At 43.1% G+C, this 27,593-nt stretch overlaps 2 long non-coding RNA genes across 3 annotated transcripts in view; one reads left to right on the forward strand and one right to left on the reverse strand.

Annotated features, from left to right (window-relative positions):
- LOC138919362 (uncharacterized) overlaps positions 1–27,593 on the reverse strand; it is a 135,844-nt gene that overhangs the window by 75,572 nt on the left and 32,679 nt on the right. Inside the window, exon 1 of one of the 2 annotated variants that reach the window (XR_011429520.1) lies at positions 402–1,616. The exons of the other annotated variant lie outside the window; for it this stretch is intronic. This is a non-coding gene — a long non-coding RNA (uncharacterized lncRNA). Of the gene's footprint in view, positions 1–401; positions 1,617–27,593 lie in introns of those variants that run through there. 2 annotated transcript variants of the gene reach the window in all.
- LOC138919363 (uncharacterized) lies at positions 4,714–7,597 on the forward strand. Its single transcript, XR_011429521.1, has 3 exons — positions 4,714–5,050; positions 7,049–7,135; positions 7,435–7,597. It is a non-coding gene; the product is annotated as an uncharacterized lncRNA (long non-coding RNA).

Below are 27,593 nucleotides of genomic sequence, written 5' to 3' on the forward strand. Positions count from 1 at the left end.
GGTGTTAATCAGAGTCATGCAAATGTGGTGTGCTAAAAATGATAACAGCAGCAAGTGTCCTCAACAGGAGGTACATGGAGCTATAAAAGCACAAAATAAGTGAAGTGACCTCTTGTTCTGGGCTATCAAGTAAGATATATCAAAGTATAGATTACTGATTGATTTGGGATTTGTAGGAAATGTTGAAGTTAACAAGGAAAAGGGAAAGGGAAAGATGACCTATTTCAGTCTCTTGGACACACCCTTCTTATTTTCTTCCACCCTTGACTGTACCTCTGCCTGGGATGGAGTGACAGAAGCATAGAAAATGAGGGGAATGAGGAATGAGACGAGCATGCAGAGTTTGGTAGGGGCCAAGCCATAAAGAGACTTAGAGGCCACATGAGAATTTTTGTCTTTACCCTTAGAGCAGTGGGAAGTTGTCCAAGAGTGTTCTCAGCAGCACTGTCCCCATTAGCAAAACTCTGGAAGCAGCCAAAGGACCCATCCGCTGGAGAACACATCAACAAATCACGGCATAGTCACACAAGAGAATATTATAAAGTAGTTAAAGCCAATCTACAACCACATGCAACGGTGTGGATGAATCCCAGCAATATATTATTAAATGGAAAAAGCAAGTCCCCAGAAGATAACACATAGCATGATAAACTTTTCATAACGTTTAAGGTAATAGGACACTTTTTAGGAATACATTTATATAATAAAACCATATTTAAATAAAGCAAGGGAATAATTAAATACAAGGCTCAGAATAGTGAGTTGGTAGTGTTATGGGATGGGGCTCAATGCATAAGTAGATGAATGTTCTTGTTAATGTTCCAGTTCCGGTGGGCAATGGATTCGTAGGTATTTATGATATTAAAAATTTAAAAATTGCAATGAGAAGCCATTAAAGCAATTTATAACGGAGGGTGACATGGTCTGATTTGCAATTCAAACAATCTCTCCAGCTGCATTGTGGGGACGTCTTTGGAACAGAGCAAGAGTGGAAGCAGGCAGACCAGCCAAGAGGCTGCTATAAACCGACAGCAAGACTATGCTCAGACTAGGGAGGTGGTGGCAGAGATGGATAGCGTCGTCCCTCTGCTCAAACTGACTTGCTGTCTGTTTTTTCAATTAAGGCATCAGTATTAACAAAAACAACAACACAACACTTCATTAAATAGATGGTAGGAAAGGCAGAGGGCAAAGAAACTAAATCAGGACAGTGGCTTTTACCAATAGATTTCCAAGACTTCGCATTTGAAAACTTGTTATCAGATGAATAAACATAGACTACAACCTGAATGAGGATTTGCAGGCCATTAGAACTATTATCAACAAGCTCAGCTAGCTTAGGAGCTCTCATAGAAAACCCTCTTATCTCCTGGAAAAATAAATAAAAGACAATCACAATAAAATTATACTCAATATACAAAATATACAATACACAAAATAAAACAATGTCCCCCATCCTCCGAGAGCAGTTTTCTGCCCTCGCTTGTATGGTACCTACCTCCTACCTCCACCAATGTACTTAAAATTCTCTGAAGTACCAATTCTGGGAAAGCGATTTCTCAACTGGCATGTTTAGTTTGGCAGGTCACTCATTTATGAATGCAATTTGAGATACAAGGCTCAAAACCAAAGTCCAGCGAAGGCAAGCGATGATTTTGATACGCACTCTCATAGTATGCTTTGCATAGTTAACAGGGGGCTGCCATCTTCATTAAGCAGCTGTTAGGACATCGAAAGGCAATGAAGTTTAGGCCTTTCAGGTTTAGACTGCTCCATCTCTCACAGGTTCTTTCCTATGAGCAGTCCAGTGAAGGGACCCTTACTGGCTAAGGGACCTGGGTGGGCACCAACCTGTGAATCTGACCCATGAAGACCTGTAAGCGTTGGTCTCCCATCTCTAAAAAACAATCTCAAGACACATCTGCCTGCCTAAGCTGTCCCCTGTTCCCTGCAACATTTTCAAATGGTCCAAAACAACTTCAACTTCTATTCGATTATTTTTTCTGCAGACTCAGGACCCAGAACAGGAGCAGAAGCCAGTGAAAGTTATTCTTGGAGGTGACAAATTTCTGTTTTTACCTCCTGTTGTGTTCCCCACAGTCACCCGCTGGGCTGAGGACAGGTTTTATCCTCTGCAATGCTGAATGGCTTCCCTTTGTTTTCCCTTCTGCTTGGCGTTTCGTATCTGATTACTTGTTGATTATTACCCTTGTAAATCAAAAAACGTAAAGGAAAAACAAAAGGTGATCAACAGGTCAACCACCCCTTTCTCCACCACACTCCATCTCTTTAACCAACAGACCCCATCTTTTCTTCCTCCTCCTTCCCCAAAAAATAACAATGACATTATTTACAATACAGTTTTCACAGTGTCAAGCTTTAAAGGCTTCCAAGTGAGTTTTCTGACTCTGGGCGGATGTAAGATAAGAATCTGCCCCTCAAATGATGTGAACAATAATAATTGTAATCTTTTCAAGTTGCCAGAATGACAAAGACTGGGCAGGTCCTGGAGAAGAACAGACTTTCAATTCTGAGAAATCTAGAGGGCGGTTCGTTCAAACAGCCTCACACATGCGTGTTCCCGTGATGCTGGGGGATACGGATTCTCACTCAAGAGCTTCCCGAGCACACATTTACATGCCTGGTGGGAATGGGAATTATGCACTCCGGTAACCCTGACGACATCACGTTAACTCATTTACACTGAAAGTTGAACAAATTTGCCTCAAGTAACAGATAAACTTATTGACATGGATTGTAAATTGCAAGACTAAAGAGCTGGGAAAGATACAGAGATCACCCAACTAAACCTGCTCATGTTACAGAAAAGGAAACTGAGCCAGGAATCCCAAGTTACTGGCCCAACTGCACCCAGTGGCAGAGATGTGGCTCGAATGCTGCTTTCCTGACTTCTAGTCCAGTCCACTTTTCTTACAAGTCCCCATTTGCCTCTGAACTTGAGTGAAATGATTCTGTTATCTCACAACAGACAGAAAAGCAATGAGGGAAACAAGATGGAAAAAAAAAGAAATTGAAACAGAGAGGAAAGGATGGAAGAGATAGAGAGTGACAGAAATTACAGGAGAGACTCTCTGTCTGCCCCTATTTGTCTTTATCTTTCACTGCATCTGCCTGATCCCATTCTCTTCTGTAACCTGTCTGTCCTGTCTCCCCACACGCTGGCTGCTGAAAGAGCACAGCGTTATTTAATTTATTCTAAATGCTTTTGGAAGAAGGCCTACAAATGAGCAGAATGCTGGTGGGGCTGGAAGCAGTCAGAACGAATTTTCCAGAACTTTCGCACCATGCTCACCCCGTGCTCACTCCCCCTCCATTGCCAATGAAGAAATGAGATCCGATCATGGTGGCTCATGGGGATCACCCGAAACTGTTAAAAATGCAAAATCTTGGGCCCCACTCCTAAACCTAAGGGATCAGAATTTGCGTTTTAACAGGATGCCCAAATAACTCATACGCACATAAAAGTTTGAGAAGCAGCAATGTAAAGAACTTTGGAAATGTTCTCTTCACAAACATGCCTCCTTTAGTCACAAACTTTCTGCCAGGCCCAGTGGAAGACAGGTCAGAGATTTTGAAGACTGAGTGAGATTTACACAGTCTTCTAAATGCTAAAATCCGTCTTGGGATCTGCCTCAGGAGCAGAGACATTCATTTTAAATAGTTCATTCCAGAGCGCTTGTGGTTCAGTCTTTCCTCTTCAGGCGAGTTGTCATCTGTGACAAATTCACAAGAATTCCTATAACAGGTTGGGTTTTGCAAAACCCGAGGAGATGTAGATTTCCAATATTTCCAGCCACTCCTGAATCAGAAAACTATAAACAGCAGGAAGAATTTAAATATTTGGAACTTGCCAAATTCTGTAGCAAAGCAAATCTCCTTTCATGCTTTGCTGAAAAGGGGGGGAGTCAGAGGGTACAGAGTTGGAAAACGCTGATGGTTCCATTGCTTAGGGAAAGCAACCTTACAGCCAAGGTTTTCTAATGAACAGCCTCACGGCAAAATCACAATAAAAAATTAGCAGGAGAAAATGTTCAAGCGTGGGTTCGAATCAGGAAGTAACCGACAAGGAGTAAAAAGCATGTTACATAGAAGCATTTCCAACTTTGAAGCTGGTGAGGGAATATTGACTTACAGCCTTATTTTTCCCAAGTGTGAAGTCATTCCATGTGTCACGTTGACACCAACAAGGAATTCTCTTAAATAATCCCTTTGCCAACATCGGTGAATGGCCCTGCCCTGTGATCTAAACAGATAGCATCTCCGAGTTACCCTGCTCATACATCTGCAGTTCTGCTGCTTGGCATAAGATTTCTGAAAGGGGAGGAGAGGAGGAAAGGACACACAAAAGTAGAATGAGTAAGCCTAAAAAAAAAGAGAGAGAGAGAACAAATTCTAGAATGTGCATCCTATGAATAGACACTGCCAATGTGTGATGCGTATAAAGCGTTCTCCACCCTTCACAGATTTTATTTAATCTGCAGGTTTTGCCAATCACGTTCATATTTATAGCCACATGCAACTCTTCATAACACAAAAGCTAAAACAAAGGCCGAAACTTCTACTCAGGAGAATCTGAATTCTGTCGCTTTCCTTTCTTTCTACACACACACATACACACAAACCACCGCTGCAGTAAAACCCCACTGTGCCCACAAACATTAACATCGTATTGTGCCTCTACCAGCACAAGGATCTCAGCCACCGAGACTGGAAGCAAGCCTCCCGCGCACCCTGGGCTCCCCCTTGTCACAGGGAGAGGAAACATTCAGCTTGGCTCCTAGATTGGAAACGCTCAGGGGAAAAAAAAAAGAAAAGCTTTAAGATCGAAGCAAAACTCCACAGTTGCCACTTCACTCGTTGCAATGCAATTAGAAAATCACACACACGCATACACTCGTGCCTGCATATGTTTCCTGTGCCTTCGAAAGATATTTTTCTCTACTTTTACTAGACTTTGAATCCAGCATGGTAACATTGAAAGGCTGACGATGTTTTGACCGGCTTCGTGTTGGAGCTGGCTCCAGGCAACGTAAGTAAATTGTTGGTCAGTTCCGTCCTGCTGTAAAAATCAGCAAGCCGGGGCTTAGCCTTCTTTTCATAAGGGGCAGGTTGCTAGGGATCAGGACCCAGTCCTAAAAATTTGGGATATTTTGTCTCTTTCGAAGAAGCTCGAGGGACACAGAGAGGAAAAATCCTTTAAATAAGGAATCAGGCCTCAGAAATGGAAGGCAAGGCAGGGATGGGAGGGTTCGGCTCGCTAACACTGTGCAGGTGTGTTTTCCAAAACCACTCAAGGCGGTGATCACACAGCGCATGTGCTCCTCCACCACACGGCCTGCACCAGTCAGCCGGGCCGGGCGGTCTTGGACCAGCCTCATCCTTGGGAATGTGGGGACAGTTTTCCGCAGTAGCATCTTGAGAGAAGAAAGGATTTCTTTTAAAAAAAGGACATCTTTTATTTTCCCATCTGTTTCTTCTCACAGTCCAATTTGGGGTCAGATCAGGTCTTACAACACTCTGAAGGATAATTCGGCACTTTCCTCCTCTAAATTTGAATATCTAGACAGGAAAGGGCTTGCTACCTCTTACTACCTCTTTCACCACGGGGAAGTCCATGGCTGAAGGGAGCGCTCCCCAACTGCCCCACGCGAGACCCTGTGAGAAAGAGACGGGGAGAATGACTTTGGAAGGGGAAATAAAGGACACCCCCAAAGAAAAGGGTGTTAATTGAATTTGTTTTCAAAAACTGCCAATCGCTGTATCTGCCTAAAGCAAATGAGGCATTAAGCCTGCAAAGCCCGTCGTGCCTGTCGCACAGAATCCCCCTAAGTGGCAGGAGAGTGGATGGCCTCTTTCACACGGCTACTGTGTCTTTTGAAATGGTGGGGTTTGGCTCCTCCAGTTCAAGCTGTTGGGACACCGTGTGAGGTTACTGTGGATACTCGGTCACAAACAACTTAAAACTTTTATATGAATCCAAGAAAAAAGGAGGAAAAAAAATAGAAACAAAGAGACTTTTTTCCCCGGCTGCTAAAAACATGAACCGTCCCTGCTCCCGGCCTTCTTCCCCTCCTTGCATTAGCCAGCCTCAGAGGGGTGAGCTCCCTGAATGGAGAGGTAATCAAGCTGATGTGCATGTGCTGGCTGCCACAGAGCTCGAGCCACCAGAGGAGCCATACAACCTCCGGCACCACCAGCTCATGCTCCCTGGCGAATGGCCAGCGGCAGATCCCCCCACCCACGCCTCCTGCGGGAAACTCACGGGACAGGAAGCAACATCTGCTACAAGCACAGTCCAGGGTTTTGTTTCCAAATATAGTGCTAAAAAGAAATTGAAAATGAAATCGCTTACAATAAAATGGTCCTTGTGAGGGAACAACTAATTCTATACCATTCTTTGTACCACCAGGTAAAGAGGAAGGGGAGGTGGATACAAAAGAGAAATAGGGATTTGCTTAAATGGATAGGTAAGTTTTCCAGATGGCATCAAGGAAAACACCTTGGTGAAATTAAAAAGTTAAATTTTGAAAACCAAAATGATATGAAAAACATATCTTTATTACCTTACATCATAATTAAATGTAATAACTAATTATTAACTTAATATAATTTAAAAACTTCATTTAAGGGGCCTGCCCAGTGGCATAGTGGTTGGGTTCACACACTTTAGTGGCCCGGGGTTTGCAGGTTCAGATCCTGGGCATGGACCTACACTCTGCTTATTAAGCCCTGCTATGGGGGCATCCCACATATAAAAGTAGAGGAAGAGTGGCACAGATGTTAGCTCAGGGACAATCTTCCTCACCAAAAAAAAAAAAAAAAAATTTTAAAAATGTGTGATTTTTTGTTTGTTTGTTTTTGCGGGAGGGGGGTTTCTGGCCAACTAGAAAGCACCAATATCCCCTATCTGGTTCAAAATGAAAGGCTGGTAACTTTTGGTAGAGCTGTAGAGCCCTTGAGCTCTATTCCATAGGAAGTTCTTCTGCCTCCCTCTCCATTCAGTTCATGGGACTATCACCCTCCCCAGGGATGCCAGCCCCACCAGGAAGAGGATTCCACAAGGTCCAGAGTTTCCTGAGGCTGGACCTGACTGACGGAGCAGGAGCAGCTCTTGGTATGCTGGGCATTGAGAACTTTCCAGCTTGCCAGAGAGATATGGGCTGAATGTTTGTGTCCCTCCCCCAAACTCATATGGTGAAGCTTTAACTCTCAGTGTGACGGTACTCGGAGATGGGGCCTTTGGGATGTAATCAGGTTTAGATTAGGTAATGAGAGTGGGACCTTCATGATGGGATCAAGGATTTTATAAGAAGAGGAAGACAAACTCCCTCTCTCTCTCTCTGTCTCTCTCTCTCTCCCTCACTCTCTCTATGGATCGATCTCTAGGTCTCTTTCTCTTCTGCCCTCCCCCAGCCCACCGCCCACCCCTTGGCCACCACAGAAAGACAATGTGAGGACACAGCTATAAGGCAGCCATCTACAAACCAAGAAGAAAATCCTCACCAGAACCCGGATCTGACAGCATCTTGATCTTGGACTTCCAGCCTCCAGAACCATGAAAAATAAATATCTATTGTTTAAGCCCCCTAGTCTGTGGCACTTTGTTATGGGACCTCGAGCTGACTAAGACACATCTAACTCTGTCCCTCCCCACGCCACCACCCAGCTTCTCCAGGAGGTCACCTTCCGCTGGCTGCTAAAAATAATCCCCGCCTTAACCAGGCCCAACTGATCTCCACTTCCTTCCTTCTAAAGAGCATAGGATTAAGCTTCTGACTTCTGGGAGGGAAATACAGAAACAAAAATGTGTGTGTGTGTGTGTACACTGAGCAGACAATATTCTCTCCTCCAAAGACCAACTAGAAAAATGCACTATCTACAGGCAGGTTCCCATGAATATCATTCCAGAGAGAGGCGCGCTCTCTGCCTCTTTCCAACTGTGCTTGGCATCCTCGCACGTTCTCTCTCTAACATGTGCGCCACGTCTGGTTCTTATAAATATCCTCTTGAAGAGGGTGAAAAGGTCATCCTGATTCACATCGGCAGAAACAAGAGGGCATTTGCTCGAGCTGGTCTCCATCAATGATATATTTTTAAAACCTCCTAGCAACAACAAGCCTTTGTTATTGAAGTGAAATGTTTTTGAAACATGGAGACACAAAAAAATACACAAAGTCTGGGTAGACCCAGACATACAAAACTCTTGCAGTTGACAATGCAGTGACGTTTCACTGAAGTTTGTGCGATGAGGGCTGGCAGGGCGGACAACAGAAGGATGGAACCCAAGCTGAGATGCAATTACCACACTATATTTCCCTCTGCCTGTCCCTAAATACGGCCCACTTCCACACACCCTGGAGATTTCAGCTGTAGGCTACACGAGGTGATAGGCCTTCATTTCCCCAAACTTTCCCAAGGTCAAAGGCATCATGAAGGATGTTGTTAGAATTAAACCCACAGTTGTCGTCTCCCCTACACACTGCAGTAGAGCATGAATGTATAAGAAAAAGGAGATGGAATGGCAGAGGAGGAGGTTTAGAGAAGGGAAGAGAATTCTGGAGAAGACTTAAGTGCTGAGGAATGGGGTGGTGGGGGGAGCATAAGTGCCTGCCCTCCAGGGAAAGCAAGGAGAAGGCTTGCTAGGCGGAAGGGGATCCTGGAGAAAGATTACAAATAACCCTAAATAAAGTGGACCGTCACAAGCTTCAGCACTGTACACAGGAGAGGGCGCAGGAGAAGACGTAGTTCCGTAGATAAGCGAGAGTTTGCGGCATTCTTCTAGACAGTCATATCCTGGTACACGAGGCCCTGTGGGCAATGTCCTGCTGTCCAGACTGGCCTAAGAGTGTCGAGGCAGGCTGTTTCGCAGGTCAGGTCAACTGGAAACTGCTCCTGTCTCGTGTGACAGAGAAGTGAAAGCAGGGGGAGGAAGTCCAGGGTAGGGACCAAGCCCTGCTTGCCCTATACCCACAGCATTGAGTCCAGCCCTGCCCAAGCCTCCAGCTCCCGGGGCTGTCATGTCCCTCCTCTCTGTGGCTCATCCTCCCGGTCATTGGTGGTCTCCACACTACACCCTGCCTCTGGTGCTCTCCTGTGTCATCTCCTGGCTGCATAACTCCCTTGACCTGCTGCCTTCACTCAAGACCCCCCGCCAGGAGCTCAAACTTCCTGCTCTCTCCTCTATATTCTGAGTTTTTTAACCTTAGTATGTGAAAGTGACCTTATTTCTGCCTCAGAGATAAGCATGGAAAGCACTCAAAGAATTTGCTCTTCCTCTCATGCTTAGAGGGAGTTTGTCTCCACTAGAGCTCTAACTCCCGCTGACTCCGCCCACTGACCCACAGAGAGGCTGGTGCCAGACCCAGTTCTCTTTGCCTCCAAAGATGACCGGGGTGGTGATCAGCTGTCCCCAGATACTTCCTGACTCATTGGTCTTCATCACACAACTCTGATGGATGTTTAAAGAATTCCTCCCTGGTGGGTCAGTTAAAACTTTCTTTAACTTCACTGTGGAGCACTGATGGATATAATCATATTTAATAGCTCCAGGCATGATATCCTCTTTGGTCCATACGGGGCCCTTCTGTTGTCTGTCTGTCTTTCTGTTTTTTGTTTGACTTCTCCCCGTAAACAATTATTCTAATGTATTTCATATCCATCTTTTTGTCTGTATGTTTTCTTGCAAAGAGCAGTATTTACTGCTCTTTAGTGTATGTTTCCTTAACTTTCAGAAACAGTCTGTATTGTGCATTTTATTCTGTTTCTTACGTTTTCAATCAGCGTTATGTTTTGAGAGAATTCATGTTGCTATTGTCTATTTAGCCCATTGCTTCTTATTACTGCATAAGACTTACACAGAGGACATGCATCTACTATGTCTACATGGTGATTCTCCTGGTGATAGACAGGCAGTCTCTAACTCTCCATCAATACGATAGTATGGCAATACGTTATTGATATGAACAAGCTTATCTATTTCCCCATCCAGACCACTGTGAAAATTTCTCTGGCATATCTACCTAGTCATGGGAATATCTGGCTTACAGATTACGCAGATATTTAACTTACCTCAGTAGTGCCAGATTACTCATGAAAATGGCTGCAAGTGATCCTAGGTAACCCAAATCCCATTCCCCTCCATCAGTTGACATCATTCACTTTTCTAATTTTTTCCAGTCTAAGTTAGTGTAAAGTGAAGTCTCACTGTTCTTATTTGCATTTCTCTGGTTATTGGCACATAGGAGCATTTCTTGATATGTTTATTGCCTTTTAGGTTTTCTCCTTCCTAAAATGCCTGTTCATATCTTTTTTTTGCTTTTCTATTGATTTGCAAGCCCTGTTTGCTTACTCTACATATTAACCCTTTGTCAGTTTTAGACATTGCAAATATCTTCTCCACTCGAGTTCATGTCTATCTTTGAGCTTTCTAGTCTGCTCCGTCTGGTCTATATGTCTGTTTCTGAATACTATTTGCATTACTTTGGCTTCGTTTTATATTTTAATATCTGAATAGATGTCCCCCTTTTTACTTTTGTGTTTCTTCTTAATATTTGCTTAGCTATTTGTGAATCTCTATTCTTTCATAAATTTACTGCATTCCTGGGAGAAAAAATCCAGTTTGAATTTTGACTGAGAGTGGATTGAGACCATAAATTAATTTGGAGAGAATTGCGATCTTTATAATATTAAATCATCCATCCAAGAATGTGATATTTATTGATATCATTTTCAATGTCTTTTATTAGAGTTTTAAAGCTTTTCCCCATGGAGGTCTGATGTAATCCTGGTTAAATCAACTCCTAAATATTATGTTGTTTTTGTTACTATTGGAATGGCATCTTATTCTTTATTATATTTTCTGGATAAGTTAAATGTGCAAAGACCAGCATAGCATAGTAGGAACTGAACTTGTAACTTTGTCTAATTTAATTATTCCTTCCTCCGGAGAGGAGAAGGAGGTCTTCCGGAGCTGAACCTCTGCAAGAATGCTCCATCTGGAAGCTCCTTCTCTCACAGTTCCTTCTCTCTCCAGCCCCGCTTCCTTTCCGTAGTCCTCTTGTTCAAGTCTCCCACATGGAGCATCCACTCCTTCTCTCTGAAAATTCCACCACTCTTCACCGGAAGAAGGGTTCTAGTTTTGATTTGATTCCTTCTAGTTTCTTGCAAATGCCTGACTTCAGCTGATACAACTGGAGGCTAGGGGCATGAGTGGGGCTGGAGATGAGCTCCAGTTCTATGAATGAGAACAAAATCAGGTGCCCAATTCCAGTTTAATATCTTCATCTCCACCAAGAAGCACTTAGGCTAACCCCTAACTAGTTTCCTTAGTAATTGCAAAGAACACCTTGCCAAGTCAAGCACTAACTTTCCTTGGAAACATCGCAATGCTATTTCACATGAAGAAAAGACATCCCTATAGTAAACCTGACTTTGGCCTTGCCATTTTCAAAGTGATCAACTCTGGCAGGATGGGGTGATGGAGCTTGTTACTCTTTCCTGGGCCTGCTTCTATTGCAGTAGTCATCACAGCATCTATAGGTGGCTCCCTTCCTGCCATCCTCAATGGATGACACCAACTCTGAGTAAGTTTCCTAGTTTGTTTTGTTTTGTTGCCGAAGAGTCCTCTAAAAGGTAGAGTGAGCGTTGTGGAGCATTATTCTGGTAGGTTACTATCCGAATCTCTCTCCCAACACTAGTAACACCATGGAAACTATGGGATTCAAAACTTCCTTTCTCTCTACCATTCCAAGATCAACCTAGAAAAGACTACCTTCTCGTAGATAAACTTCTACAGACTTAGAGAGGGCGATGGTGAGAAGACAAAACATTCCAGGGCCTGAGATGTCAAAATGAGGTTTAATTGCAAGGCAATTTGATTGCTTACAGTTTTGCCAAATTCCCAGGTATTTACCTGTAAGCTGGGATCACTCTAAACCTGGAGAGCTTTTCCCTTGCAGAAGACATTAGCTCCATTCATGCGCAGAGCTGCTTCATGCTGCTGTGCCTTCAATCTGACTTTTCTCCCCGTTTTCTCCCTTTTTTAACCAGCAACTCCCAACCTTCAATTTCAAAACCATCCCCAGCTTGAGAACCACTGAATTAGAGACACAAATTCACATTGTAAAGTTTGCAGTGAAATTCAGCTGGATTTTAAAAACCAACTCCTTTGGGGCTCTTTATATGCCTGTTTTCACAATAGAATTCACCACTTCCTCCCCTAGATCACTGTGTACTACTCCTGGGCAAACACACCCATCATAGCCAATTAGGCAAAAAGAGCGGAATCTGAAAGAAATCCAATTGTCTTCTCCTTCCTTCCTCTTTTAAACTGAACTGTGGCTAAAAATAGCACTATTAGTGATACTTATTTGGTACTTAATTATCCGCAGCCTCACATCTTCCCTTAAATCCGTTCACACTTCACCTCTGCACTTAAGCTCCCAAACCGGAGTGTGAGCTTCATATGGAGGATCTATACCTGGGAGATTTCTCCTGGTCTCTTCCCACACAGAGGTCCCGCCTTAGGCGTTCTCAATACGTATTGAACTAACAAGCCAACTCAATTTCTAAAACGTCCATGCAGACCTAGGTAGGGTGTGATGGCAACCCTACAATTCAAACCTGGATTCTTGAGTGAGTCATTTCATTAACAGGCAGGGAGGAACCAGAGGCAGACAGAGTGTTCACACGTGTATTTTAAGTCACTGCCTCTGTACATTTCCTGTATACCCTTTTGTCTTTGAAGAGGGGATTCCTGTTTCTCATTTTACTGTCACATAAGAATTTACTCACATCCAAGTGTGACAGGGAGACACGTTCTGGCCTCCATAACGTGTGCCCAAGGAGCACATATTGCAGCCCTGAGGATTTGTAAGCCCTCTGATGAACATCCCATTCCGCATTCACAACGGAAAGGCACATTGTTATGTTTTCGGCAGCCTGCAAGAGAGAGGCCCTGCTGAGCAGGATGGAGAAAGTGCCGGCAATTAATTGGTAGAGTTGAATTGTTAACATTCTCTTAGTGTTCCCCAGCACTGGGCTCTTGACTGGACTGCTGGAGAAAATAACCCGGGTGGGGAGGAGGGGAGGAGGATGGAGTAGAGGAGAAAAATCTCTCATTAAAGCCCCAATCAAGCCATTTTAGCACCTTTTTTTCCCACAAGGCATTCGCTTTGAGCCCAGAATGTTACACTTGTTGAATGCTATTATCGAGACATCTCTGCTCTTTCCTAAACCTGAAATTATTTGCTTTCCTTGGGAAATTTTTGTGTGAGGTGTGTGTGTTGAAAAGTTCATATGCTGGAATCTCAAGAGAGCATATGTTTGCACTACACTAACTCTGACAGTAGACATTTCTATATGCAGGCACACTATGTACGTACCACAGGGGACAGAGATGTGTGTGTTACAACAGAACCAGGGCTCTTAGAACACATTCCAAATTCTGTCCATTTCTTTTCTTTCTTACTTTTTTTTGTTGTTGAGACGAAAAAGAACTGGCTGTTTCTCAAAAGTGGGCCTTAGGTTAGTGCCTAGGAAACCCTTCCTAAAGACTGCTGTAGAGCAGATGCCTATTAAAGCATATGTGCAGCCCTCCTTTCTGGAACTGCTCTCCACCCTCCTGCCTTGGTCGCAGGGAGTTCCCAGTAGCCATGACTGTTCAACCTGGTCTTTTACCCCCGCCAAGTTGACAGGAAAAAAATAGGCACCATACCCGTTCTAGACCAGCGAGAATTCCAAATTCCAGACCCCAGGACTTTGGAATAGGAATTAAGGGGTGGACACTAGGGTGTGGCTGTGTTTTCCACCATGTGGACTGAGGCGACGATAAAGTCATCCTGCTGAAAGAAGAAGGAAAATAAAACAAGCATACAAAAAGAAATGGAAAAGCAAAATGGAGGGAAATGGCTAACTGGGTGCCCAATGGCCCAACCAATGAGCATATATTCTCTGAGGCCAACCTATGTAGCTGAATTCTGCATTCGTGGAGCGAGGGCCCTCACACTGACGTTCAAGGCTAAGGAAGAAAGGTCAGGAAAGAAAACCCCACCTAGGATCCTAAGAAGGGAATCTTCTTCTTGGGAGAAACATTCCTATACCTCCTATATTATTTCTACTTCCTCTTGCAGTGAACTTCTGGCAACAAAACATTATCATCAAACACATCTTACTCAGGGAAAAAGTATCAGTATATCATTGTCATGATGAAATTTGACTCAAATCAACATGACAACTCAGAAATTCCATGTGCTGTATACTTATCTGCCCACCTTGCTGAGAAACCTACAAATATAACACCGGGGAGGAAAGGCTAACTCTGTTTGTGAACATACCCAAGACATCCCTAAATATTGATATTTACAGAGGTGAGGTCGTTTGAGTGGCAGCAAAAGGGCCCCCTGACCCAAAATATCCCTCTAAATAACCTTTTCTAGCTGCCATGTTGCTGCTTGTAAATTCCATTGTTACCATCATTCCTCTATATTACTATGAGTTCTCTGTTGCGAGAAATTTCCTCTTCAGTTGTGAATATCAGGTGGAAGATTTTACACACTAAACCAGAAACATAATAGTATGGACTTACTCTTCAGATTAGTTAGTTGGTATTTTAGCTTTTAGCTTAAGGATCTGGGCTATCAGATGGTAATCTTTAAGGGACAAGAAAGCAGATTTCCGTCATCTTGGAGAGAATTATTGAGTCTCCACCATATGTCTGAGATTCTATTGGTGATACTTAATGAACATGACCCTGCTCCTTCCTCAAGAAGCTTTCAGTTAAGTGGGAGCTGGAGCGGGCAGACACATAACACGTACACGACCTCATGATATATGCAATAATTGAGGTATATACCTGATACAGTAGGCCCACCTGAGATGGGAAGGGAAGAGTATGGCGTTTAATAGACGAGACGTAGCTTGGGCTGGGTCTTGAGTACAGGTACAAGTCCCTCAGGTCACAGACACCAGCATGTGCACACAAGTGGCATGCTAAGGGGAACTGAGTATGGCATTTGATGTGGGTTGCCATCAAATAGGAGTGGGGAGGGGCTGGAAGGAGCAGATGAGATTGATGTTATTGAGACTGTATCATAAAGGCTCTTAACACATACTAAGAAATTCCAATTCTTTTTATACATCCACTCCTAGAATCTTTGCTAACTCTAACAGGATATCTGCCAGCCAAGGTAAAATATGCAGAGCCAACAGGAACCGTTAAGAGAGGGGTTTCTGAATTCTCATAAGGACTATAAACACAGGCTTGCCCACGGGAAAACCAATTTGGCTCTTTCAGCTTTTCTGAGTCCTGGGCCCCACTCCCTAAGGTCACAAGTACTTTCTCATGCTTTTTTTTCTTTCTCTCTTCTCTTGTTTTGGTTATTTATAGGGGTTATCACAAAGGTGCATGACTTCCTATTTACAACACTTGTAGCCCTATTTCCACAATGGACTGACATGTAGGTAGTTTTTTGGTTAATATTAGGGGCTTCTCTGCATTGAGGCTCAACTGATTAACTCATTGAGGCATGCTGAGGTCCAGATAAGCATGATGCTGTCTACGGCTGCTCTTAAAACATAGCAAAAACTTATCTTACGGTGAAAAGCTACCCACTTTTGCTCATAATCAAAAGATCATTTAGGACCATTCAAAACCAAAGTCTGTAATACATTTTGGAGATGGAAACTTTTTTTTAAGCAAAGGACACCATGGGCAAAGCTAACAAACAACATATTAGAAGAAGAAATTTCCAATGTCAAAACTGTCAAGGGACTACAATCTAGAATGTAAACAAGGAGTTTCTGCCAATCTACAAGATCCCAGAAACGATTCTGGAGAGAATCTGGTGGTAATCAGCCAATGTAGGAACATACACATACTGTGACCCAGAGTCCTGCCCCTGAGTCCTAGGGCATATATGCCATGAATTCTTAGGGATTCTCCCATCGGTCAACAAGGATGCTCATCGCAATGTTTGTGGCCATGGGGAGCTGGAGGCAGCCTAGGTGCCCACCACTGTGGGAACAGATGAGTAAAACAGGATGTCACACACAGCAACACGGACGCCTGTTAACATGCACAGCGGAAAAAGTAAGAAGCAGAATGAGGTTTCTTGTATACCACTTATGTAAACTTAAAACACATGTTCACAAAACAGAAATACATGTTTTGCAAGAATATAGGCAAATCAAAGAATGCACACAAACATGTTAAGTGGTTGCCTACAGAGAGGACAAACATGGGGGTGGGGAATGAGAAAAAGGAAAACATTCCATCTAGAGAAGGGCCTTGAAGAGATCCGTGACTGTGGTGTGTCGTGACCTGGGCGTCTGCACCTGAGGTGCAAAAACAAACAAAAAATGGGTGGGGGGGGGGAGCCATCGGGCCCTCAGGTTCTCGAGGAGAAAGTGCAATGGGCTCATGTCTGAGTCCCTGACAGCAGCCCCACCACATCCTATCTTTGGGCAACGTCTACTATTTGGACAATAGCTATTTGACTGATGGACCTATAAACAGATGGGTGACTAAAAAAACAAATAATCTGTTGGAGAGTGGCTGGGAGATATGGAGCCACTCTCCATAAATAAGTAATAACTGATGCTCTCTATGTGCAGGGCACCGTGCTAGACCCTAAGAATGAAATGAGTGGTGAGGGAGACAGCCCTTGTCCTCATGGAGCTCCGGATGAGTTGGGGAAGTGGATGAGTCAAGCAGCAATGATGACACTTGTTGACAGCTGTGATACAGATCAGCACTGGGGGCCCAGGGAACACTGAAAAGGGGCTCCTAACCCAATTGCGGAAGTTCAGGAAGAGTATCCCAGAAGTGACTGATGACTGTACAGAGTCCCAAAAGATACGTAAAAGGTACACAAGCAAGGAGGAGGAAGGGGGATACATAAAGGCAGGAGAAATCGCATATGCAATGGGGCTTGGGGTCAGAACTTTGCTATGACAACTCTGATACCTACTTCAGAAGGGCCTGTCTTTCTCTCCTTAAGATATAACATAGCAGTTACTTTAACAGGTGAAGCTGCACAGCACTTACTAGTGTTCTCAGGGCATCTTTATCAAACAAAGAACTGATCCTGGGTAAGAAAAAAAAATCCTCCAGTTCTCTTTTCAGAGCAAGCAAATGTGCGCATCCAAGTCGATATTGCCTAGAGCAGTCCAACAGCAGTCGAGCACTTATCACCGTCCTGTGAAATCATTTCAGTTTGACTTAAGAGGGATATAGGATCCTGAACAGAAAGGTTTTTAACTTGCCAAGCTAGTTCACCTTTCTGTAGCTTTCCCTTCATCACGTAATTATAATTCTTCATCCGTGTAAGAGCAAGGATGCTCACAGCTGATACACGTGGCAAGTCTCACCCTGGAAATGTTATCATGTGTATGTAGGACTTTGGGTTTGAACTGACTTGATGAGCTGAAACTATGCGTCATCCAAATGCCACTGCTGGAAACATTTTCCAAAAGTTCTCAAACTTGAGGTTGCATGAGCATCTCCTGGAAGGCTTCTTAAGATAATGCAGATTGCTGGGCCCCACTCAGCGGGTCTGATTCAGAAAGTCTCAGTTGGGGTTTGAGAATTTGCATTTCTAACAAGTTCCCAGGCAATGTTGGTGCTGCTGGTCCCCGGACCACACTTTGAGAACCACTGAACTACTCTAATATTACTGATGAAGAAACGGAAACTCAGAGAACGTAAGTGTAAAGAAACCTACACTTCTCCTCCTGTGTGTCTCCTTTACTCTCACACGACTACCACATTCACAACACTTCTGACACCAGATGTGGGTTTTTTTCCCCACAGCAAGCAATTCTGCAACACCAGCTGGGTGTCCTACAATTTAACTCAATTCTGACACTATCTAGCTGGAGATAACGTCAGATCCCACAGGTTAAGGGCTCAGTCCCACAAGCTCTCAATCAATTTCAGATGCCAATTCCAAGTCCAGATTGTTACCTATGCTTCTGATCATTTATTGGCTATAAATCAGAGGTTCCCATGACCCCCTTCTCAGGTCTGATAATTCACAGGACTTGGGAAAAGAGTTTACTCATTGTTTACTAGTTTATTATAGAAGGATATGATAAAGGATATAGATGAACATCCAGATAGAAGAAATGTATAGGTCAAGGTATGTGAGAAGGGGCCTGGAGCTTCCATGCCCTCTCCGGAAGCATCACTCTCCCAGCACCTCCATGAGTTCACCAAGCCGGAAGCTCTCTGAACCCTGGACTTTGGGGATTTTTATGGAGGCTTCATCACATAGGCAGGGCAATTATTAACTCCATTTCCAGTCCCTCTCCTGTCTCTGGAGAATGGGGGGTGGAGCTGAAAATTCCAAACTTCTAATCACGGCTTGATCTTTCTCGTGACCAGCCTCCATACAGGAGCCCACCAAGAGTCATCTCATTCGAACAAAAGACACTGCTATCACCCAGCAAATTCCAAGGGATTTAGGAACTCTGTGTCAGGAACTTGGGTCAAAGACCAACTATTCGAACAAAAGATGCTCCTACTGTTCTTATCTTAAGAAATTACAAGGGTTTTAGGAGCTCTGTGCCAGGAACAGGGGGCAGAGACCAATATATATATTTTCTACTCTCTCACAGCAAGTGACTTATCATAAGGTCACACAAATTCTTGGTGACCTGATGTGGATCAAGGCTGCCCCACGGGGAGAAGCCCAAGGCATTCTGGCCTCCATGCCTGTCTATGATCTATACCACCCTCTGGGAAGTACAGGACATCTTGACCTGATTCGTATCCAAAGTTATAGACCACCCAATAACCAGACCCCAGCTGCACTGAGATCATTTTAATGACTTTTTTACATGATCTTTCCTTTGTCTTGTAAAGAAATAACTCACACACCTATGCCTTATAAATTTAGCCCTGCCCTCAACACATTGCAGCTCTTCACTGCCCATGGGTCCTGTCCCCAAGATATTTTCTGAATAAAAGAGCACTATTACCAGACCCCGAGAGTCCAAGAAACCTTTCTTTTGACTCCTCCACTCGCCAAGCCCACATCAACCCCACCCAGGTCTTAGGAGAATATAGTGGATGCGAAATAAAGAGCTATGAAGATTTTTTAACCAAGGCTCTGGCAATTACTGATCTCCTAGGTACATATGAGACCACTTATCTGGCTCTTACAAACTTCTTCCTTCTCTCTTCATCCAAACCTGACAACTACCACCAAGCATTGGGGGGCAGGAGGTTGCACAGCAGCCGAGAGGTGGAGGCAGGCCCTGAGCATAACAAAGTCCTAGAGGTCCTTGCAAGTCAGATGCAGATAGTACTTAGCTCTGTGTATCTAAGCACTCTGCACAGTGCTCAAGGCATAAGTCAAAACTGGGAGAACTAGTGAGGACTCTGCCCGAGCCTCCTTGACTCGTGCTTAATAACACTCGAAAAAGGCAAAAATGTGTTCCTACAGATTAACTCAAAAAAGCCTGCTCCACTAGTCAGCCCTCAGTACCTATCTTGGGATGGTTGCTTCAGCCTCACAAATCGGTTGAAACCCTCTGAGGCACAAAGGAATCGCTGCCAGGCTGCCTCTCCCATTGTAGCCCTGCCATTGTGCAGGTTGTGTTCTGGGAGAATGATGGCCACAGCAGTTGTAGGACTTGCAATGCTTTAAACAAATGGGGGAAGGGAGGGAAACTAAACAAAGCAACAGCAGGGCTGTTTACCAGAGAAGGCTTAATGGGTTTAAAGAGAAAGAGCAGGAAGTCTGAGCTTTTACTCTCATTTGTCAGCACTGTGGCGAAGAGTCTAGATGAAGATTCTAGCTTGTCACCCTTGTTTTGTTGTCCACGCACACTCCTGCCTTTTTATGAGGAATTTGATGGGGGAGGAAAAGTCAGTCATCGGCTGGGGCCCTCGCCATCAATGACGTCGGTTATTGAGTTGGAGGTGCATTGTTTAGGCATTAAGAGTTCAGGGGTCAAGCCCCTCTGACTGTTTATTACATCTAGGGCCCAGAATACTCTGGACATCTACAATTATTAACTGAGATTTCATTACAAAATTATTTTCAATGGACTTCATAATGACCTATCAGTACAAAGATGGGAATGCCCTGCTTTGCAAGAAGCATGATTTTCAATTCCACAAAAAAATGATAGTTCTGTCCCATGAACAGGTCTGTCCAACGAGAGGTCACAAGACAATCATCCCAGAGCTGCTAAACAACTGACGTCACCTTAAAGCTCCAAGTTCTAAGTTTGCTTCAGGTTCTCTTTCAAAGCTGCATAGATACACCATTTTTCTGCAGAGATTTTTGGTCGTGGTGTGACTTAGGAAGAGGATTTAGGAATTTCATTCCAATGAATCCCAGTTTTAGTTGACTAGCTGGTAGTTGAGCAAGCCATGTAACAATAAATATTTCATCTTATCATGTAGCTGATGTTTTGGGAAATATTCGTAGACTACTATTCAAGCCAAGTATCAACCTAATTTTGAGAGCTGATTGCTGGTGGATATTCATGGTGATCTGACCACTAGCCTGAGCTACAGCTCACCTGACTCCCGACAGCCACTACTGAAAAGGCTGAAGGCTTTCTCAGGACTGATCTGCTCAACCCACAAAGGTCTTAGTTAGAAAAGTGTTAGAAGCTAGGGCTTCCAAGGGTGGGTCCGGAAGGGCGAATCTCTTTACTTCACCTTCATTTCTGATCTTAACAGCCTAGTTCAGAATTTTGAAAAGTGGTGCCTCCCAGAACAGCAGCACAAACCACGCTGAACCACCACCTCGTGCTGTGCTATAAAGAGAGTTAAAACCTCCCTCCAAAGTAAGTCCATTCTTGTGGTTTGCATCCTTCCCCCATCCTCCCCGCCCACAACGTGCATACTGGCGGAACTCTGATGTGGTTTTGCGTTTCCAAGGGTCATCATCTGACCACCCAAGACTTGTGTAAAATGCCCCCTATAAAACTCTCTATTTTTTGTTTTTAAATCGTAGGAATGGCTGATTTACTTCCAAAAAATGTTTGGAGATCCTCAGAGCTGTGCAAGGATCCATAATTATCAACAATTGCTAAAGCAGCTTAACCCTTATGTAAAATATTATGCATACAAATGGGTTCATTTTGAACCAGTTCACACTATTAAACCTGAGTCTGGTACGGGGTTTATCCCAAGGCAGTGTTCAGTAACAGCACAGTAGCAAACACCTTGGCTATATGTCTTTCTATTTGCTTGGCTCGTTTTATATCTGTGCATGTTTAAATAGGCAATGGGAGTGCTAATTAAAATGCAATCATGCAGACAAATTATACCATGTTTCTAAAAGGTAAAATGAAAAACCTTCTGATTTCAAAATCTTTGTGATGTTCACGGCAAAACCACAGTGTGATACTGAATGCAGAGAAAACCTTTCACGATTATGGCATGTTTAAAACCAAAATTCATTTTTGTTTTTCTTAGATATATGGAATATGTAACAAATTAATTATGAGTAATTTCTTGTGGGAGTCAAAACTCGGGGTTTCTAGTGCAAATGTTCTAGTGGCAGGTCACTCTGAATAATTTGTACTGTCTGTGTTCTGCCTGCAAAATGGGAAGTGTAATGCATATTTCAAGGACTACTCCAGTCTAGGGGCAAGGGCAACCCCAAAACCAATGGTCAAGGGCCCCCAGTGGATTCTCCATTCCACCTATGCTTATCAGCTCTCAGGTGAACTTCACTGCCAGCAACGAAAGATAAAGACAAGTACACTCACCTCTCTGAGCCTCAGTTTCTTCCCCTGCAAAATGAGCCTCAGTAAGGCATTGCTGACTGCTTTTGAGATTATAGGCTCATTTGAGAATCTGATGAAAGCCATTTACACTGCTCCAAAAACCCAGCAGGTGTACATTCCACCACAAAGTTGTACATACTCATCCTCTGATGCACATCCATGGACCTCCAGTTAAGAACTCCAGGTCCCCATAGCAGTGAATTCCACATGTCTTCAGCTAAGACCTTGTTGTGGGCTCTAACCTGCTCCTTTTACTTATACTATGGGCTACAAAATTAACCTTTGCAAAAAAATTATATAAAAATTAATCTTTGCTTCAGCATAAGGCTATTCTGTTGTGTGCACACCTTTTGCGGGCCAGAAAATAACTAGAAACCATTTAAGTGATACAGTTAGTTTGGTGTCCTTGAAAACGTTAGAGAGTCTAGGAGTTCTTGTTTGCCCTCTCCCTCCTTTTAGAAGGCATGTATGTACTTTATCCTCAGCCTTCCCTTCAAGGTCACGGTTTCTCCCACAGATTCCCACTACCTTACGGTTTCCGGTCTCAGGTTCAGATATGCTCTGAGTCCGCTTTGGTGTCTAAGGGAGGACACCTGTGCTGGTGCTTGGTTCTCACACTTTAGCTTTTGATCCACATCCTTCAAGAGGTGCTAAAATATGACCCTGAACTGTCCTCTCCCCTCTCTCTAGGTCTGTTCTAAGATAGCGTTTCCCAGGGAATGTGTCAGAAAACAGTGTGTTCCATGGCCAAATGAATCTGGGAAATTCTGCACCTTAGAGTTTCCCAAAGCAGTTTATCACATTAAAGGCACTGAGAAGTCCTTCCTAAAGAAAACAATTTATTTTGTTTTCCCAGTGTTTCAAAAACTTATGTGATCATGAATAACTTTTCCTATGACGTTATTGGAGCATACTTGGAAAAACTCAAAGATCTGGTTTCTACCATGTCCTCAGCCAGTGGACTCTCAATGAGCTTAACTTAGACTCTGTTTACCAGGTTCATTGATCATTCCTTTCATCTAAACATCATTTTGTTCAAAGACCTCTTAAGTCTTTCCCAACTTTGCTTGGTGGTGTTGTCAAGCCACCTGGGTCCATTCTCCTCCACTAGCAGTTCATATCTACTCTCCCTTTTAGAATTCACAATGCATATTTGCATATGAAAAGACAGTCATCATCCTGTCCAGGAAATAGCCCCCATTGTTTCCCCTTCAAATGTGTTTAAATAGAGTCTTAGCAATTTGGAGCTGAGAGGGTCTTAGAGATCATACAATCATTCTCCCAACTTTACAAATAAGAGAACAGAACTGAGAGGTTAAGTGACTTGACAGAAATGAGCCCAGAGCCCAGATTTTCTGATTTCCAGTCCAGTGGCCCTAGGAAGGAGCTCAAGCTTCCCAGAGGGACATAAGATGCATTCATACCAGAGAGTAAATGTACCAATTTGCAATAAGGAGAGAGATGTGTCTGACTCGAGACTGGTCACCTAGAGAGAGACCTGCCCGATGATAAATTAAAGGGGCTTTCCTGATAAGGCTGGGCTTAGAGGACAGCAGTCAGGGTTTCTAAAGGAATTGCTGTACTAGGGAGACTATTGGACTGGGAGTTAGGAAGCTGATTCTAATTCTAATTCTCCCCCTAAAAGATCTTAACGTCATTGGGCTTCAGTTTCGTCATTGACTAAATGGCAGAAGATTCGACAATTGCCTTTAGGTCCGTCTAGCACTACATTTTAGGAGTCTGTGATTCTAAGTTCTTCCCTTTAAATTACTCTGCCCTTATACGTTCAGCATCCCTTTTTATATGTTGACATACAAACCTCTAGCCCTTGGTCTGAGGTTCTTTGTGTCCATAATTATCCAGTTTTTGGAATGGGTCCTTTTCATCCTGTCATGGACGTTGGATAAATCTTCTCAAGATTCTCAAATAAAAGACTCTTTTAAAAAAATCATCAAACCGGGTGTCCATAGCTGCTGAGTTCATCTTGAAGAAATATTAATGTCCTCCTCTCTTGCTGGAATCCCTGAATTAACATAGTTCCCTCACACCCCCCAATATCTAGTCCTTCTATTTCCACAGTGCGATCTAGAGCTCCCAAGGAAGTCAGAGCCACACTGTGGAGTCTAGACGTCCCCATTTGGTAGTCTCAGCAGCTTTCTGCAACACCAAATCACGGTGTCATTAGTTTCAGATTATTATGACAGGGTCTTCTCATTCAAGTCTATGAGAGTGCTTTTAAATCACAACTACTAAATTGTCTCATGTATTTAAAGAATGCCCACGGCCCCCAGGGCCTCTGGGCATGGGTACAAAATACTGCTAGCAAGGGGAGTCCACGGCAGTTCTCAGCAATCAGCTGGCTGCTCATTATCACTCTTTTTACCCGTAATGCTAAGTACATCAACAAGGATGAACTATAGGAAACGTATGATTCTTGTTCACACTTACATAAAAAATAGTGACAGTGCTGTCAGTAATTAGTTACCACATCCTCCATTGCTTTGTTCTTTGGCATTAGTAATATTCCACTTGAAGTTTTACACCAAATTAACATTACCCATATTCAACTGTTTCCAAGCCCCTTGAGAACCCGCTATCCTTCTTTAGAAGCAAAGACGATGTGCCTGACAATAAGACGTGCACTCTGAATTGTTTGCTTCCAGCCTCAAGAGTGGACAGAGTAGGACCCATTTTGGTACAGGAGCACACAGCCCCAACATTGTTAGCAATTGTCCACAATTATGAAAGATTCCTTTACTATTTGAAGCTAACTTGCCTGACTGCGAAATATGTTTATTAGCACGTAACTGTCAAACCGCCAAACCATTAAGGTTGGGGAAAGCAAAGTCTGAACACAACCAAGGCACTTACTCAACTAGGATTCATTCTGATCCTCGGTCAGCTCATAGACAGAAACAGCATTCCAGAATTTCAGGGACTAAACAGTTTCATAATCAATGCTGCTAAGTCCCTTAAGTTCATTTCTATTTTTCTGTTTGTAGAAAGTTAATGACCTCTGTTGATATCTAAATTCCTTATGAAGATGAGTGAGGTGGTAACTACATAAATCACTTCCATTTTAAATAAAAAATGGTTTTGGAATAAAGAGGAATAACATAGACCAGGCAGAACCCCAACACCAGCCTCCAAATTCTGTTCCCAAAAAAGTGGGCCTCTGCAGCATCAAGAGAAAAAAACAACTGTCTCTAATTCCATTTGGAGTAACTACTCCCACCTTTGTCTTATAAATGACCCTGTAGACAACTAGGAATTGTCGTTGTTGTTTTTCCACTGACACTATAATTCAAATGTTTTCAATTGACATGGAAACTAGAAAACTGGATCTGAATGGCACTGGTTCACACAGCTCTCTAAGATCTGGAGTTTTGTGGCTTCGTTTCCAAATCCATCTGAAACGCCCAGATCTTTGACTATGCATTTCCAATCGAAATATGATTGTGTCAATTAGCTATCTGGCGGCGAGAGTACACACTGAATCCAGAAACTCCAGATTTTGCCACAGGATTAAATATTTTATATGCTATAAATGCAGATCCTAGAATTACATTGGCTCTTTTCTCCCTGTATTTTAATTTGATCAAATGCAATGTCGTTCTTGTTGGTTGGTTAAGGGTGCCGTCGTTCACGTGTGGAAGTTGCGATTCATCAATAGAAAAACATGCTCTTGAGTTTTTTGACTACAAAGACAGACTCCATTGCTATCACCCCTCATTTCACCAAATTCCTCTTGCAATCATATGAAAGATGACTAGTTGGACTGAAGGGGCCCCTCTGTCAAACACGAAGAGAATTGGGGTTTTTTTGCATTAAGTAACACGAAAGAAATTTAGATTCATGATCTTTGATTCTTGATACCACAGTCTAATAAACCGAACTAAACATCTCAGATATTATAAGAAGGGGAACCAACATTTACTGGGGAAATAGTCCCTTAAGCATTGTTAAAGAATGTATTCTAGATTCTAGTAAGGTCTTACCGTGTTGGCAAAGAGAAAAAAACTATAGGATTGCTAACAAATGTTTTGCTCCTGCAAGTAATTATTTCGCTTAAAACACAATACTCAACTTTTTTTCCTCTTCCACAATGTGAATTCTTCGATCATTTTGGATAAAAGGCTCAGATGATCTGTTGTCTCTAGCCAGAATGACTGCATATGTTCAATAATATATCAGTTTCATCAGCCGCCATCAAATAGGCACATATGACAATAAATCATTTTAGGAACTTCCTGAATCCCAGCCAAGTTGTAGACAATAAAAGATCCTGCTTGTAAAGGCAGCTATAAAAGTTAATTTCATACAGGTTCCCCAGCACACATGCTACGGTTCAGTTCCAAACAGATGTGATTTTGGAACAGCAATGGAAAATGGCATGAAGCATTTTCGCGAACTTTCCGTATCAGGAGATTCAAATACTTCGTGTTTTGTGTAACCTTTGGTCATTAACACATTGCAGTAGGGATGAAAAATGAATTCTTGAAGCTCTTCTAATGCCTAAGAAACTATTGTTTCCAATCTGAAATATTCCTGCACATTTGAAAGATTATCCATCAAGCCAGACACGCCGAGATGGAGAAAAGCCTCCCAGAGCAAGACAACAGCAGACACTTGGGGCTGCATTCTGAAAGAATCTCTTGAAACAAGAACTTTTCCTTATCTCCTTATTTGCTGTTGCCTGTAGATGCCCTAGCAGTTAGCTGCAGAGACATCTAGCTGCTCCACTCACCCATGGGGCTTGACAGGAAGAAGAGACTGAAAGCAAAGGAAAAGGTTGGACTCAGGCAACGTGAGCCCAATTACATGAATTGATTTAAAATTCTTCTGTTTGTCAAAGATCACACTTGGTCCTTGCTCACTAAGGCCACTAAAAACTCTTTCCCTTCCTGCCAACGACCCTACCTGCCAAGGACGACTGCTCAGCCTCATTCGTTCCGAAGATTCCCCAGGATACTAGGCTAAAATCATGTTTCTCCTGATTTTAAACAATAGTTAGATTCCTGGGAAGTTGCACAGTTATCTGAATTTTTGTAACTTGAGCCATTCTCTATACACTAGCAGAACTCCCCGGTAATGTTTCTCTGGAATCGATTTGCAACAATAATGTTCAATCCTTTGGTTTATCTTTTGCTGGAATGGGGATTTTGAAAATGTGGTAAAGATATGCCCTCTTCACAAAAGCCCCGCTGCGCTTCAGAGTGCAGAGCACAACTGGAGTCCAAGAAATTGCAGAACACTTAAGGGCTGAGGGCTGAGTGAGAGCGCCATTAACATATTAATCACACACCTGAAATTAATTAAGGCCGACCTAGGGATTAACATGCTCCAGGCCAAAAAAGGGAAAAAAGTGGATTAATGATGTTATGTGGTGGATATTTAAATAATCACATCTTATACCAGCAGATTGCCTTAAAATTACAAATGACACTTTCCGTCCATTCATTTATATAAATGTTTGGCCAACCTTATACATTTGTGAGGAATTCTTATTTTGAGGGTTTCGGGGAACAGGCTCAGTGACATTAGGTGACAATTGCATGAAGGACAAAGGAGACAAAGCTCACAATCCCCGGGGCATGGCCTTGAAAGGGCAGTAGACCAAGAGTCCTGGTACAATTCCAAGCGTACCGCTCACACTGCGTTCTGGGATTGTACTCCAGGAGGATGTTTACACAGAAGACAAGAGAAATAGAGTTCTTCTACTAGCTCAGCCACTGCCCAGTTGTGGCCTTGGCAAGTCGCTTTAACTCTTGGACCTCCCTTTTCTCATCTTTAAAAGTGAGGAGAATGGACTAGAAAATGAA

Source organism: Equus caballus, chromosome 20 (genome assembly GCF_041296265.1).
Source record: "Equus caballus isolate H_3958 breed thoroughbred chromosome 20, TB-T2T, whole genome shotgun sequence".
Lineage (NCBI taxonomy): Eukaryota > Metazoa > Chordata > Mammalia > Perissodactyla > Equidae > Equus > Equus caballus.